This window comes from Gallus gallus, chromosome Z, assembly GCF_016699485.2.
Source record: "Gallus gallus isolate bGalGal1 chromosome Z, bGalGal1.mat.broiler.GRCg7b, whole genome shotgun sequence".
Classification (NCBI taxonomy): Eukaryota; Metazoa; Chordata; class Aves; order Galliformes; family Phasianidae; genus Gallus; species Gallus gallus.
Genome location: NC_052572.1, coordinates 26,826,333 through 26,836,843, shown reverse-complemented (window position 1 = coordinate 26,836,843; position 10,511 = coordinate 26,826,333). Strand labels below are relative to the sequence as shown.

Genomic DNA, 10,511 nt, shown 5'->3' with positions numbered 1-10,511 from the left:
TTGCTAGCTTTTACTTATAAATTCCCACCTGTTGCGTTTTATTAGCTACTACTCTGCTCTGATTCAAGGCAACAAGTTAGAACAATGGCTGCTTAGCTCATCTAAAATCAACCAGCCTTACCTGAAATAAGCTACCTTAGGACCTTAAACACTTGCAGGGTAAAACAAGGTGATACCTCTGAAGCTTCTCCCTCCAAAGCAAAAGGTAACAACAAAATACTAAAGTCACCAATCAGTCCCTCACGTTCCCACAACACTGACACAGAAGGAACTGCATTATCAAACGTTCACAGCTGCAAACACCATGCCATAGCTTCCTGTAAGACGCCTGGAATTGCCTGGAATTTGGCTGGAAAACAGATATTTCCACAAAACAAAGAGCTTTTATACAAGCCAGGTTCCATTGCGAAACATAATACTGATCCTGTCAAAGCCGAGTCTCTCTGTATGGTACTAGCCAAATTCAGTGCATTCAACAAAGCCGAACCTAGCACCAACGTCATTATCCAGACAAACGGGTACAGAACTACAACTCAATCCATTACAAAGCTACCATCAGTTCACAGTATCCCAAAATAAGCTATGCCATAAAATACTTCATTTACACCTAAGTATTAAAATAAATATCAAAATCTCTCCCTCTGTTTACCTTTATTGCAAACTTAACTTGTCACGTGCCTAAAAAGTAACCAGCCCTGATCTCAGCACTGCTAATTAAAGGGTCATTTACATATATACTAAGCATTTCCAGCAAGCAAATCCGGAAAATTTGGAATACAATCTGTGGAAAGGATGACTACGAGAGGGTAATCCTACATTTCTTACTCCAGATTAAGTCCCTTCTCCACTCCCTTTAAAAGCAGATAAAGTCATTCAATTTCGTGTCATTTTGAATATGTCTGAAGAGATTTTTATAAATCAAAGAAAATATTTATGTGGAAGAAAAAAAAATATTTATAAAATCTGTATAATGGGAGCATACAATAATGTAAACCGTAACGTGAATGCAAGTAATGAATGGTGTACAAAAACAATTATTTTTTAAAAACAGCCACTACCATAAACAGGAACACATACATAACCTGCCCAATTCTACTCAGAGTAGAACTGCTAAAAAAGACATTTATAAATTAAAATATAAACTAAACTATTTTTGAAATATTTACTAAAATTGATATTGTATTAAAAATTCACAAATCAGTAACACCATTCTCATTAAAATTCAGTAAAAAGTTCATATTTAATTTTTAATTTTTCTAGGCCCTTATAAAAGTCTCATTGCTGTCTTGACAAAAAAAAAAAAAAAAAAAAGACAGAGAAAACAGATCCAACAATGGCCAAATTATATCCAGAAAACCTTGTTCTAATTTTGGGTAAATTCTGGTGCCTCTACTGAAATAAGCAAAAGGAAATCAACATTCTGGCAAAGCCAGAGTTAACTCATTTGTTTTGACTGCCTTTTTAATGACTAGCTCCTGTTAGTTACAGAGAAAAACAAAACAAAAATCTCAGTGTCCCAAATGATACAGCTGTTGATTCAGACTCTCCTGTGTATTAGACACTAATAGTTTCTCAAGTGTCCAATCTTTAACTTTCCTCAGATTTCCAACATAAGCAGTGTCATTCACATGACTTCCAATAAGACACAGATATTTTAGAGCTGTAATCTCAGGTCACTTCTTAAATTTATTTGAATCCTACCTCACCAAATACCTTAGGTGAACATCCCAAATACACAGGCTGCTCTGAAAATAATGCCTCCTATTTATTTGCACAGAAATCACAACAAAGAGCACAATAACAGTATCTGGTAGAGCAAATTCTCAGCTACAAAATTGACAGTCACCACCATTAGCTGTGCATTTTTGCCAGTCGCAAACAAGAGCCTGCATGCCACACCTGCAAACGTTTGTACCAGCAGAGATGACCCACAGTCGCTGTCACCACTGCAACATGCTCCAGTCTTCAAACTTGTATGGGGACCGGTGTTCTCATACTGCAAGAAAAAGATGTCCTCCTCTCTAGTATCACTCAGCAAGTTCAAGCCTTCAGGTTAGGCAGGTTGTGACATAGCGGTCGGAGCTGACGGTTTGTCCAGGTTCCAGGAAATCCAGACGGACCATCCCTTTCCTATCCCAAAAGACAGCACACGTCACTTTACCCACTGGGAGCTGCATGTTGAATTCTTTTGTTTGATGAGGTATTCACACACCTCCACTCCACAGTCTGCTGTTTTGACTCTAGATCATAGTGGTGATACCATGTTTTGTTGCCGATAATGATGTGATCCAGGCACTGTCACCTGCAGTCTCATCCTGGTTCAGTAGGTCCAGATAAATTTGCATACAGAATTCTTTCTGTCACCACAGCTGAAACACACCACCCAACACCTCACTGTGCCCATACACACAGTTTGGTCTCCACAACCATTCTGCAAGTGTCAATGAATGTCAATGGCTGCCATTTTTTTCTGCATGGAGAAATTCAGTGGCACACTTCTACTTCATCCACACTTTCATATCAGACAGACATATCTGTCACACAGCAAAATAATGTAATGGAATATTGCTGGGAAGGTTCTACCTTCACTGCTATCCCATCACCAACAGTTCCTGATGTCGTGGGCCAACAACATAGCAAAATAGGAGGCATTACCTTCAGAGCAACCCTTGTAAAAGGACAGATCCTTTATACCAAATTTGCACAGCAAGGCGTGACATCTCATTCTTCACCTTGCCCCACACTGAGGTCTAGGCAGACTATAAACTGAAAACAAAATCTTCTGATTTCTTTAGCCCCTGTTAAGAGAACAAGAGGGGTTTTAATTCACTGTCTGTGAATCCTACCATTCTAACTGGTCCCAGGGAATTTCTCACACCTTTTCTGGACTAATGAGAGTTCAGACAGACAAGCAAAAATCCATCACTGACAAGGTAGCATTAGAAAAACAGAAATATAACAAGAGCCACAACACTAAGAACTGAAGAGCGATACTTGTGCCCTTTGCTCCACTCTTTCTAGAACAAACAATCTAGGACAGTATCTGCATTATAAAGAATTTGAGTATGCTAAGAGGGAATGCTAGCTAAGCGCGTATGTTTTCACACCTAGAAGGTTTTGTAAATACAGCTCTTTCATCGTACATTAACTCAGTCTCTCAGAATACAGAGCATTTAAGCACATTATACACACTTCGCTATAAACCTGATACAAACCCAAAGTGAACAAAGGCATGGATCTGAAACTAAACCACAGCGGGCAGTAAACCACCAGCACTACTTAGGAATTCAAGACCAGCTGGACAATCAGAAAGATCCAGAGGTTATGGACTGCTTTGGCACAGAACAGTTATGCTGCATCTAGGAACAGATGGAGCAGTAAGTATTTATAATTCTTCTAGTTGTTTCCCTTATCGTACAATTCGACTTCTGCCGGTCTGTGATTGACTCAGCCTAAACTGAATTTCAGCTGTTATATTTTCAACCGGATCCCCTGTGTTGGACAGGTAGTGAAAAGCAAGGAAACTGTGCCACTTACAGCCAACAAAAAGGGGAACGTGAACCGAAGCAATAGCCACACAGATGCTGCAAAGCGCTCTCCCTATAACTCCACAGAAAAACTATTACAGTCCACTTCTCCTCAGACATCTCCAAAAACAAGTCACATTTCAAAGCTGGCTTAAAAAACATACACTGCAAAACTGAAATACACTGCGTTAACAACTTGGACTTATCTTTAAAATACTACCAAGCAAAATCAGGATCAATACTGCTAATGGATCACAGTATTTGCCTCACCCACTAACTGTAATCAAATGAAGATGTTCAAAGTTTACAAAGTGATTCACAAAGACAGTAGGTTGTTACAGTTAAAATAAATAACTTGTAGTCTTTAGAAACAAATCAGCATTATGTGTTTTACAACACCACTGGACACTACGCAGTGACATTTATGAGGACTTAACTACCGTTTTTTCATCAATGAATCAACCAGTAAACAGTAGGTGTACGTGAAACAGTGTAAAATCGGTAAAGCAGAAGACTCACATCTTCAGCTAAAATAAACCAGAATTATTCAGTTCACACAGGAGAAGCCAAACACAGTAGCAGCTGAGAGATTCTGCCTTTGCATATTCAGATACATAACTTCACTGTAACTTCAAAATCTTCTGGAAGGGAACTTGTAGCTTGGACTACAAACCACAGAATCAGAAATACTGCAATGTAATTGCTTATCCAGATACTTCAGTCAGAGATAAGAACCCCTGGACACTCTCTTAGCTGATTGTCTAGCTGTCTACCAGAGGTTGTCTGCATCCTGTTGAAGAAATTCCTATTCCTACTGTGTAGCTGTTTCAGTTTTCCATAAAGAAACTTCTCAAACTACTTAAAGCTCACAAACTAATTCTCCCAAAACACTAAAACAGCGCCAAGAAATGACCACCTACCAGCTGGGGCTGAACGTAACTATCCAGCCCCACAGAAGTCATCCTAAGCCAGAGTTCATAGAAGTTAGGTTAAGCTATGTCACCAGACTTCAATGAAGAGGCCAAAGCACAGACGTGACCCTTTCCATTGGATTTGCTACGGAAGGCAACAGCCTTCAAGAGAAAAGGAGGGCAGGCACTACAGTTGGAAGCTCACAGAACTGCCTTTTAACCCCACAGCCATGGTCACCACAAACAAATCTGTCAATGCCCAAGATCAAGCCCATGTCTGCTGCACACGTAGGTTCTATTGTACATCCAGGGCACAGCAAACTGACTCATGACAGCACTGATTGATTACAGATTAAGTTTCCATACAGTGACCTTTTCTACAAGTATTAATGACAATTAGTGAACATCATGTTCATGTCAGACTCTGAAAAACAAAAGCCACGATTAGAGGTAGGCAGAGGGAAAGGAATTCATTACAGGTCGCTACTTAGATGGGGAAGAAAAGAAGAAAGAACGCTGTTTCTTACTGCAAGTTATTTAAAATAAAGTATCAACAAAGATGAGGCAAAGGCATCATTTTCATAACAAGAAGCGTTCTTACCATTTGCCGTAGAGATCCTGGCTCTGAATGATTCACCTAGGTGTTGCAATCCCACAGTAATGCGAGGGGACACACACAGAGCAAAATGTTCACTCACAAGAAGAGTAGACTTTAAATGTGTTAGAAAAAATAAAACAATTTTCAGTCTCGGTCTTATCCTGCTATACCAGCAAACTACCAGAGTTGCATTTAAAGAAAGCCTTGCTTCTTTCTCCGAATCATCCTTCCTTATTTTACAGCTTGCAAATAAGACACAAGCGGTTCCCTGCTGCCATTTTCACAACAAGCAATCTTTATGTCATAACATTGTACTTCTCATTCCACTGGAGGATCAAATGAACAACTGAAAAATAAAACTGATACAAAAGAGGTGCATGACCAAGAAACACTTCATACAGAGAGAACACACACACATACACACATACTAAAAAAAAAAAAAAAAAAAAAAAAAAAGAGCATTTTAACAAGGGATCTGCAAAGATGTCCTAATTCATTTAAAGAATAACAAGAATAACGTCTTCTTCGGCTAAGGATTGCTAGTTCACAGCAACACTGATAGTCCGGGCCATGAACACTGATGGAAGAAGTGCAGACATGTATAAAGTCGCTACCATGTACACTGTGACCTTAACTTCAAAGATCAACAAAAAACTGAGAAAATATATCTAGAAATGTTAATTTCATATACACCTTTGCCAAGAATATATTTCATATGAGCGTTAGCTGGAGCACTTTTTCCTCTTGTCAACTTCAAGCCTCAGGCGTTGGTCAAAGCGTTTTTCAAACTTCACAAGAAATGCTCACAGACCACTTCAGAAATGAACAAAAGAAAAGATCTGAGACTGCTTTGAACACACTCTTCTGCCGCGTATGTTCTATGAAACACCACAGAAACACCAATCCTGAAGCTGAGACATAACTCGTGAGAGAAACGCTGTATTTAATGAAGCTTTAACCTCACCTCTGTCACGTTCACGCGTTCTGTGTGATACACCCAACTCTGGATGTATTTTAAAAACGCTCATTACTCGATCTCTCCTTCTATTGCTGACACAACCCTGTCCTCACCGCTACCACTCTCCTACACCATTTTTCTCACAGAATCACAAAAGGACAAAAGAAACAAAGTCAAAGACAGTAAGGGGGCAATTAGGCTCCCGAAGAGAAAGTGTGCCTCGATTTGCATAACAATGCCCGGCTCACACGGCAGCGACGGCCCCACCTCGGACTGGTGCACTACTGAGGGAACTCGGCTCCGAAACGTGTGTTTGCCTGGGCCGCAGAGGCTGCGGGCAACGTTAAATGACACGAACAAACTGGAAACAAAACAAAAGAGATTGCAAATGGCACAGCGCGGTGTCAGAGGGTCCGACGTCACTTTTTGCAGAAAGCGCGCACAGTACTTCCAGCGGTAAAAATAAAAAATGAATTAAATAAATAAATGAGCAGAAACCAGCCGCGTTCTACCGTTCCCTTTCTTCGGTTATTTACTTACCCAAAGTACTCGAGGAAAGACAAAAAGAGCGGTGTTCACCGAAGTTCGGCGAGGCTGCCTGTCGCGAACAGCCGATGCCGAGGCGAACCGCGCGGCCACACCAACCGACACGGAACGACGCTATTTGCTTAATAGCGATGCGCGCTACGCAGAAGGGAGAAGGGGAAACAAGAAAAAAAAAAAAGAAAAAAACATTTAACGGTAACTTCGGCCGCAGAGTGAAGGACCGTAACTTTCCCAGCTGTGCAAAGACTTCCATTCCACCACGACAAATTTGGGGGGGGGGGGGGGGAAGGGGGGAGCAGGCAGAACCCGAAGCCCGTCCGCTCCGCTCCTCGCCGTCGGGTCCGGCCCCGCGCGTGGGCTCCCGGACGGCGTCCGCGGGACCGTTACGCGCCGCCCGCGCGGGGCAGGGCAGAGCCTCGGCAGCGCCGCGCGGCTTCCGGCCCGGCCGAGGAACGTAGGCCTCGGCGAGGCGGCGGGCTGCACCCCGCCGGGCCCCGCGCGCCCCTCCGGCCTTTCTGGAAAGTTTTCGCCGCGGCCCAGAGGCTCCGCAGCGCGGAGAGACGCGGCCCCGCTCCCTCCCTCCGCCCGGCCGGGCCGTGCGGCTCCGTACCGCGGCGCGGCTCGGCGGCAGCGGCGGCGGGCGGGCTCGCCCCGGGGCGCGCCTCAGGGCACAGCCCGGCCCGGCGCCCCGCCGCCCAGCGCCCCCGCCACTATGTCACTGCCACCGAACGTGTCCGTGCGCGGAGGGGCCGCTTCCCGATCCTCCGCCGCCGCCCTCTGCCCGCCCCCGCCCCGGCAAAGAGAGAACTTTTCCAGGTGCCGAGCTCCGCCGGCGCGGCACGGTGCTGCGCGGCGCCGCGTCCCGTACGGGCGGCTGGGGCAGGAGCCTGGTCCGATCGAATAAAAAAATAATAAATTTCCGCGCACACCGGAAATAAAACGCTTTTCGCTTGGAAAGGCGATCGCCAAACCGCACGTTGTGTGTGTGTGTGCGCGCGTATGTGTGTACATGTTTGTGTGCCGCTCTGCGGGGCGGGGGCCGGGCAGGCGCGGTGCCCGCGGGGAGCGGACCGGAGGCAGCGGAAGCCCCGCGCGGGGCCGCGGCCCTCCCTGCCTCCCTCCCTCCCTGCCTCCCTCCCGCTCGCGCCGTGACAGCCGCCCAGCCCGCGGCCTCCCGGTGCCAGCAGCGTCGCGGGGACAGCCCCGCACCGCGCTCAGCCGCAGGACGCCCCAACTTCCCCGGGCCACGCAGCCGCGGCGGGGCAGGGGCGGGCGGCCCCGGGCGCTGCTCCCCGTTCCGATTCCGTCCCCGCCGCGGACGGAGCGAAAAACCGCGGCCGAACGCCGCTCGCGGGCGGTCGCTGTCCCCTTCCCCCGCCGGCGGTGCGCGAGAGGGTTATTCCCCCAACACCGCATCCAAACTTTCTTCTCCCTGCGCCGCGCTCGCGGTGCGTACACCGGGGCGTACCGGGCGGGGGGCGGCCGGGGCTGCGCTCCGGGAGCGCGCGGGGCGGCGGTGCGGAGCTGACGGCGCGGGGCCCCGCGGGGCGAGGCGCGTTTACCTTCCGCTCAGGCGGAGCGCCGCGCCGGCTGTCGCGCCGCTGCCTCTGAGCGAGCAGCGGAGCGGGGACGGAGAAAGACTAGGCGCCGAGCATGACTTCACCGGTGACAGCCATTCCCTCCGCTTCCCAAACTCCGGCCCCGCCCACGGCCCCCTCCGCCACCTCCCCGCGCCGACGCCGCCGCTGCTCAGGAAGCGCCATTCCCATTGGCCCGTCGGCGGGGACTGCCCACCCCCCCCGCGCGGAACCCGCGCTCCTATTCGCTGCCGCCGCCCGTCGCTCAGCCGGGAGGCCGTGGGGCGGGGGGTGCGGTAGGCGCCCGGCTCTGCCCGCCACCGCCGCGCCGCCGCCGAAGCTCGGCCGCGCCGCCTCCCGGCCCGCCCGCGCGGAGCGGAGCGCGGGTCTGGGGCCACCTCCGTGAGGAGGCGCCGGCGGGCGGCGCGGGGATAGGTGGAGAAGGTGCTGGAAGCGCGACGCTGCCCCACGGCCTGCCTGGGCCGGCCCGCCGCCGCGAGGCGGAGCGGGGAGGAGCCGGGCGGAGGGCGGCGGGGCCTCCCGCACCTGGCGGTGTGCGCGGCGGGACACCTGCCCGCGGAAAGGGGCACGCACACAAACAAAAAGGCTCGCGGAAAGGCGTTACCGAAACTTCGGGGCCGCGGCCGTGGCGCGGCCAGGAGACGGCCGAGAACGTTCGGGGCGGGCAGCCGCCCCCTGTCCAGCCGCGGCGCCGCACCCCGCCGGAGCCCCGTGCTGCGGGGAGGCCGCGAGGAGCGGCGGCGGATCGGTGACGGCGCGGTGCGGGCGGGCGGGTAAATGGCGCCACCGTGCTGCTCCTTGTCCCCGCTCTCGGCACGCTGCCCGCTCCCGGGGCCGGAGGGGTTTTATCCGTGCCCGGCCGCGTACCCACGGGAGGCGGCGCGTCGTCGGCGCTGTTTGCGGAAGGTACCGCTGTTTATGTAACGGCGCCGCGGGGCCGCGCTCGGAACAGGCCGTCACGGGCTGCTCAGACACAAACACGCCGGCAGGCAGAGCGCCGCGGTACGGGCGGTCCTAACCCTGTCACGAGGAAGGAGCCTGCCGCTCTGCAGGTGGTGTGCCTGTCCTACTGCGGGCTGCACGCTTTGCAAGAGGTCAAGTTTCAGGTGAAGGAAAGCCTGCCGCTCCCCTCAGTCGCCTGCGTTTAACGTGACGCTGCGCTGCTGGAGTTAGCGACCGGGTGTAAGGACCCGGAGCACCGGCAGGTGTTGTTCTGTGGCTGCTTTGTACCTTTACTGCTGTTGGAATGCGAGCGGTAACCACCCGCTATATATACCTATAACCCAGTGATGCAGTGCTAACGACTGTTACTGTGTTTCCCGAGGTGTCACCGCTCGATCATTAGTTTCGTCTTGATTGTTGTTCAAAGTCACTGCCAAAATGCCGATAAATAACTGTCAGACAATAAATGGTAGCGCCGAGCAGCGCCGAGTGTCCAATAAAACAACTAGGGAAGATACTGCTCCCAAATCGTCCTTGTTTTTGTGGGCGACATCGAGGAAGGGACAAAAATGAAAGAAATGGAAACACTTTCAAATCTGTGTATACACGTATCCACTATTGCTACTTAAAACTGTGATCCACTAGTGATGTGGGACTTAAGTTTAAACTTCACTTTGTAAGTTGCAATCCAGCGTCTTGGAATGGAAAGAACATAGTTCACGTTATTGGGAATTGTTTCTAACTCAGATGATTCTTCTTACCTTTCGCTTTTGTCATACCATAACTCTAAGCAGGTATTTGGTGGGCAGATTCTTTGGATGTTTGTTTTTATCTATTCCTAGAGTCAATCTGCAGGCCCTGTGCTCTTTCCATGAGTCCAAAAGAGAAAGCAAACCCCAAGCAATGGAGGGGAAGCTTCTGTGCTGTGCAGGACAGTGCTCCAGCTCTTTGACTTGGCAGTATTCGAACCATTACAAACCAGCTCAAGCTAGTTTTTGTGGGCTTAGTTGGTTGGTTTTTTGTTTGTTTGTTTGCAAAAAAGGATACAGAGAAAAAGGAAGGAATGTAAAATTAGTCTTCCAGGCAAAACCTGTTCATTAGGCTTTTAGATAAATGTATATATGTTTAGTTAACAATTATCTTTATTTTAGGAGGGCACTGGCAGCCAATTGTCCTGCCCCTGCTTGGGACAACGAAACTTCAGATGAGTGGGTATACTGTTAATGTCAAACCTTTTTCATTTGGTCTTTCGTAAAGTATGAATTAATCTGATTGTAACCTGACTGAGAGATTGGATTTATATTTTTGTCAAGATCAAGGAAAGGATATTCAACTGATCTAAAAACACTTAGTGAAATTGATAGGATCAATAACAGTTGGTACATGAGACTTGAATGGCAGAAGCTTCATGAATAGCAAATATAAAAATAT

At 48.8% G+C, this 10,511-nt stretch overlaps 1 protein-coding gene across 14 annotated transcripts in view; it reads right to left on the bottom strand.

Annotated features, from left to right (window-relative positions):
- Positions 1-8,958, bottom strand: part of SMARCA2 (SWI/SNF related, matrix associated, actin dependent regulator of chromatin, subfamily a, member 2) — a 110,659-nt gene extending 101,701 nt beyond the window's left edge. For 3 of the 14 annotated variants that reach the window (XM_040655434.2, XM_046905252.1, NM_205139.2), the window contains exon 1: positions 8,103-8,243. The gene's annotated coding sequence lies outside the window, so the exon portion shown is untranslated. Of the gene's footprint in view, positions 1-1,899; positions 2,131-2,655; positions 6,128-6,261; positions 6,356-6,534; positions 6,679-7,150; positions 8,244-8,742 lie in introns of those variants that run through there. The other 11 variants (XM_025144681.3, NM_001398355.1, XM_046905254.1 and 8 more) reach the window with 10 other exon arrangements.
- Positions 8,959-10,511: the final 1,553 nt, after the last annotated feature.